Source organism: Cyanistes caeruleus, chromosome 13, assembly GCF_971803275.1.
Source record: "Cyanistes caeruleus chromosome 13, bCyaCae1.hap1.1, whole genome shotgun sequence".
In the NCBI taxonomy this organism is placed as follows: Eukaryota; Metazoa; Chordata; class Aves; order Passeriformes; family Paridae; genus Cyanistes; species Cyanistes caeruleus.
In genome coordinates this window covers 12928945-12935193 of record NC_141713.1, presented here as the reverse complement: position 1 = coordinate 12935193, position 6249 = coordinate 12928945, and the positions used below count along the sequence as shown (strand labels likewise).

The 6249-nt window shown below is 37.4% G+C and overlaps 1 protein-coding gene across 7 annotated transcripts in view; it reads left to right on the top strand.

The window, feature by feature from the left end:
• RAB27A (RAB27A, member RAS oncogene family) overlaps positions 1-6249 on the top strand; it is a 32042-nt gene that overhangs the window by 2845 nt on the left and 22948 nt on the right. The gene's annotated exons all lie outside the window — the stretch shown is intronic.

Below are 6249 nucleotides of genomic sequence, written 5' to 3'. Positions count from 1 at the left end.
GTAAATCGTTGTGAAAGCACTATAGTAATGTTACCTCTGCCTAGCCAGGATTCAGATCTTATATGTGACTATCAACAGACCTGTTGCTCCTTTCTGAACACCACATGTTTGTCTGTGGAGGCTTCATGCTGAGAAGGCCCTTCTGCCTGATTTGCAATGCTTGGGCTGAATTTACACTGTGATGATCTTGGCTCTAAAGAAAGCTCAATCCATCAGAAACACCTATTGATTTTCCTAGCTCTGTAAATAACTAGGGTATGTTAATATATAAGTGATATTTTTAATGGTGCTAGCAAAGTATAAAGGACATGTTTAGAGCTGTCAAAACCATTCAATTTTTATCTCTTAGTGGTGTAGCAGGAATGTTTTGAGCTCTCTGATTGTATGGCTCCTCTAACACTTCCCTCATGGATGGTTCTTTAGGAGATTTTCATCAGTATAACACATACATGTTTGGAGTTAGTCCTGCAAGGTCATGTGTTGCTATACTTACTTACTCTGAAACTCAACAAAATCCATTCTGCCCTTTCTTGGAAACTTAATCTTACGTAGACATCTTCTCTCAGCCCTTCTTTCTTGCCACAGACTTTTACTAATTTTGTGTGTATTCCAAGTATGTTCCAGCCAGGGAAAAGCATATACTGCAATATGCATTTCAAATGTTGGTAGGTAAATGTTGGAATGGTATTTGTAATGCTAAATGAATGTCTCAAAAGCATGGTTAAAAAGATGGAAAAAAGAACAGCATGTTCCTGTGTTTCTCGTTCAGGGTTCTGATTTTACATCTACTTAATCTCTTGCACAAAGGAGTTTGGGAGAGAGGGTGTTCTACAACTTACACTGGTTTATTTTCACAGTTAACAAAATTTCCTATGACCAACCAGATGTCTAAAACCAGACTGTAAGTTTGTTTTATCACTATCATTAAACATGGGAACCCATTATTTTATCACTTGATTACACGTTTCCTTTTCTTTCAAAGAGAAGATAAGGTGAGATAAAAGAATTCTTGAGTAGCAGTTGACATTTACAGGAACAAGTATTACATGCAGTAACCCTTGAGTTCTTGGTTATGCTGTTCCTGCCAGGTGTCTGCTGTGCTGGTAAGTGACCAGTCATAGGCCTGTCACTTTCCAGCATAACCCTGGACTTGCAGATCAACGCCATTACTAAGATCAGTCTGTTACAGTCAAGAGAGGTTGTTAGAATTTAATTTAATTTGAAGAAACAGGCAAAACTGGCAGTAGAGATGGAATATAAAGAATGAGAACGCCTTTTCCCCTGTTGATGTCTCAGCAAATAATTAGGTTGCATTTAAAATGTATTAAACTCATGATGTAAATAATTAATCATCAAATATTCCCTCCCATATTAAAGCTGCATTATTGTACTGTGCACATGTTCTGCAATCAGAGGGTTACTTAGATACTTACAGCTAAACTTTTCCTGGGCTGGACATATGTAGTGCTCTGAAACTTGCTTTTGCTCCTGTTGTCATATAGATAGCACTCAATGCTGCAGATACAATCTTTGAGTTTACAGTAGTGGCTTCAAACATGCCTAAAAAGTTGTTTAAGTACAAGATAGTTTGATAATGTCTTACCTAAAGAGCAGCTTTTTTAGCAGAAACACTTTTTTTTTTTATATACAAATACATTCCCAGTCAGTCTTTCTCTGGATATAGTGTCTGGTTATGAGGTTGTTTTTCCTCATTTCTTTTTTTCTCTTCCTAGTCAGAACTGCATCCCTTGTCAGGAGGCAGGACTAACTTGAACCATGTTAAATCAGTTGAGATTGCTTAATGATTTAATGATCCTTTTATCTCCAGTGGGGCTTTGTGAATAAGTCCTAGCCCTGACTTTCTTTCCTGGAACACCTTTACATTGTTGTGTTTTCATACATAAAACAGCGGAATTTGCTTTTGATTTATAGTAATAAGTAGTCTCAGTGCCTGTGATTTATTTTCCAATCTAATAAGCCTTATGGCATATAGATTAAAATATGACATATAACCAGCATTCTTTTTTTTTCCTGTGGTGTTGGTGTGGCTTCAAAGGGCTGAGAATGCTTTGGGGTGTGTGTGACAGTTTTGCATATCCCGGGTGGTGGAATTCTTTTCACATACTGGCACATTTCAGCACTCTGGAGCTGACCTAACAAGTTCTTCAGTGTTTTAGACTACAGGAGGAAAAAAATCCAGGAAAATGTCCTTCTATGCTTCAGAGCTTCTATGGCTCTGAGGATAATATCAAAGTGTAAACCAGTGCAGTGACATTTTCCTGAGTTTGCAAGCCCATTTCCCATAGCTGTTTTCCTTCTCTCTGTGTTATTTTTACTAATGAGAAATGGGTAGGAATCAAGCGTGTCAGAAAAAGGCACTTCTGGAAAACAATGTGAAGACTGGTAGTAAGGTAGCAAAGGAAGCAGCATTGAAGATAGAAACTTAGCAGGACTACAACTTTTCTAGAAATCTGTGATTTTCAATGGACAAAAGAAGTTGGTTAATATGTAATCAATGATTTTAAATAAAAAGTCAAATTTGGGGACACTTGCAAAGACTATTTTGAAAATAACTGTACACTTCTGGAGTAATTCTTTGTGTAAATGTGATATGTGAATGAAAAAACTGTAAGAACTACACCTTGCTGAAATATTTTATGTTCAAATAAAATGCTGAATGGATATAAGGACACTGCTACACTAATCAAGTAGCTGAGTCCAAATTAAGTTTGGAGTTTGTGACTACAGTTTTGTAGCTGTGTGCTGCTGTTGGTTTAAAAGGTGGTAACAGGATAAAGGAATAAATAGCAAAGTAGATAAGAACTGACTCTTCATTAATATTTTCAGGTAAGGAGAGCTCCATAGGTAGGAGCAATGCCTTTAATTAGAGCAATTTAATTGGAAAGGATAGACTTTCAGGTATATAAGCCCCTTTCAGGTTTGAATTAGAAACCACAGAATGCAAAGCAAAATTGAAAAACTGGATGCACAATTTTTATAATACTTTTTTTAAGCATATGTCATTAGAAGGTGATGAAGGTTCTCTGGAGAAATGCTGTTGTTCAATGTCAGCCCAGTCTCACTCTTAAGACCTGGTTCATTATTTTCATAACTGTGGGATATTTCATTTGATTCCCTTATCACCCAAAGACTGTAAGGAAAACGGTTGCTCTGTGAACTGAAAGGAAGAAAACAATTCATTCCAATAACATCCTTGGGGAAAGGGAGTATTTGAACTAGATTGAAGGCTGATAGTGGTGATAAGGACTAATGAGGAATGTATGGTGGGTAGGGGGGAAAGAAAACTTCATTTTTATAAATAAAAAATGCAAGTTTTATGTTTTTCTCATGTGTTTCCACCAGTCTTGCTAGTATAGTATTTTATATTGGTAATTGCTGAGGGAAATGACATTCCTCCTGGAGATCCCTGCTGATAATTGTGTGACTGTCAGGGAATGTGGTGCATTTTGGGAATTTCAGGGTATCACTCAAGGCTCACAGTTGTGGGACTGCTTGTGCTGCTGTGAAATGGTTTTATGCAAGGTTTGCATGAGATGATTTGCTGCTACAGTTATTGCCAGTGGCTGGTGCTTTCCATGTCTGCTTGGAAGCCTAGATAACATTCAGAATGCAGATTATAGCAAAAAGCTGGATAACTGGGGTCTTTTTATGGTGGCTTGTTTTTTGTTTTTTTTTTAATTGCAAAGGCTAATCATAATTCCTCCTCCCCCACTCCCACTTGTTTTGTTCTAAACCAAACTTTATGCATGACTGAATATGACCCAAAATACAGGTATCAGGGTACTTCTAGCCCTGCTGGTATTATCCATTTCCAACAGTTTCTCATGCAGGACTTTCAGATCCTATGCACGTAACCACACATGCTCCACTGACTTCCTCCTCTAACACTGATTCAACTTGACAGGTCTTTTCTGTCGGGGCATGAACTGTCTGACTAATACTTAATTTTTCTGTATTTTTTTCTTGGAATGGTGTCAGGATAGACATCTCTGTAGAGGGATGGTGTTAACCAAATTTGAAGATAGTACTGTCTGATTTGATTGTATTTCTTCTGAATTTCATAGCAAAATTCTTGTATAATATATATATGTAGCCTATATATAAATATAGGCTCAAGTTGGAGTTGTTAAAGTAGTAGTTTTTAAAATGTTTTTTATCTATAAAATGGAAGAGATGAGTATAAATCTTTATTTGACAGTTTTCTAGAATTGTCAGTTTGGATATAGCCCACAGGGCCAGAGGTCCTGCTGTGTGTCAGGAGGAGCTGCAGAGCAGGCTTTGGAAGGCCTGTGAAAAGAACATGCTGCAAAAGTGGAATCATGCTTTTTAGTAGGTTTTGAAACAGAAGACAACTCCTCACCCAAATCTGAACTGCTGATAAGGCAAAACTCCACTGGTCTTATTCCATTCACTTTTTAATAGCAGATGTGCTTACATTTAATTTGCTTTTAAAATAGATAGTGTCTTTCAAATCCAACTTGAAAGTAAATGTGGAATTGAATGACTGTCACAGTATGTGTTGCAGCAGGTACAACCTGGGCAGCGGGTGGGTTTCCCTTGCAGAACTGGAAACTGTAACTGCCAGCTTTCAGGGAAGGTACACATCCTACTCTTCCCTTTATCCAGTCTGTCATTTTTTGTCATTTTTTCACAAAGTGTTCAGGAAGTTCAGTTCTTTTTGGTTTCTTCTCTGTAAAGGAGTGTTAAAGCTGATCAGCAGATTAAAATGTTGGGGGAGAAGGCAGAAATAATAAAAATTCAGTGTCTCTGCCCCTCTCTAATGAGCTTTGTTTCCTTAGGAAACCAGGCTAAGAGGCATGTCCTCATTTCAGCTTTGTTTTTTGCATTGCAAATTTGGAGCTTTGTTCCCAGAAGTCCTTATTGCATTCATAATCTCCAGTGTGGTGTGTTGAGCCTTAGGGAATTTTTCTTCAGCCTAGTATCCTGTGGGAGCATAAAGAATGGGAGCAGTAACGTTTTTAGTAATTGGGAGTCACACAGGGAGTGGAATGGGGCCAATGGAACTGAAAGACCTACTTTGGTAATGTACTGCAGAATCACCACCTTTCCAAGCCCACCCCTTCCTTCTGCACATCCTGAAGGAAGGCAGATCAACCAGTCAGGTTAGTTAACCTGGGGAGTCACTGAATAAATGGGAATATGAAGGACCTCTAATGTTAATGGTGTTCATGCTTTAAGAAATGGTAGAAAAAAATAGGCATCACAGGTGTTTAATTTGGTTTCATGTGCTTCATTGCATGGAAGATCAAACAATACACTGCAGAAGCAATACTTTGCTGTAGCTCAGAAGCAGCAGACTTCTCTGTCTGTCACATAGTTCACATAATTAACCTTCCAATTTTTCCTCCTGAGAGCAAAGTTAGAGTGCAAAAAGCACTGTTTTCAGCTTGTGAGGAGAATTATGAACCACTTACCTTATTAAGTAGATTCAGAAAAGATGTGAACAGGGGTCTTCTTGTGCTGGAAATAACACCCAGCTCTGCTGAGATTGGTTTTCAAATAATATGTTGGATCAGGTAGTACTGAGAATAAACATATATCTATTAAGCTGAAAGGTGGATAGAAATATGACAGAAACTTTCAAACTGTATTAATATAGGACTGTAAAACACTGAAAATCCTTTCTTAATTAGCTGTAGTGCACATAATCCTTTGAATTGGTACAGCAGCTTCCTGTAAAGATGCTATGTTTTTTAATTTTAAAAGTTCACTTAGTCATAAACTCTTTAAAGTATATAAAGATCAGTGATCTAAAATGAGATTTGTAGGCTTCTTCAGGCTGAAGATAGAGAGATCAGATTATTGGTGTGTTTTTGCAGCTTCTCACCCAATGCAGGGCCACTGGTGTCTCATCCAGTGCTGCTCTAGGTGCTCTTCATGCAGTCAGGCACACACTTCATAGGTCTTACAAAAATGTGAACCAACATCATCTCACAGAAGAACTGTACCATGTCAAATAATTCATCCATCTTTAGTTTAAATGTTCTTTTGAGTACAGATTATGTAATTTGAGTAGTGTGAATGTTGCCAAAATAACATTTCCTGCCTGCAAAACGATTGAATTTGCTCATTTCAGTCAGAACAAATGATCATGTTTATTCAAACACATTTTATTGCCATTTTAAATAAACCTGTTTTGACCATTTCTTGGTGTTGTAACATCTTATACAAGGACATGTGCAATAGTATTTTTAAATTCTATTTTCT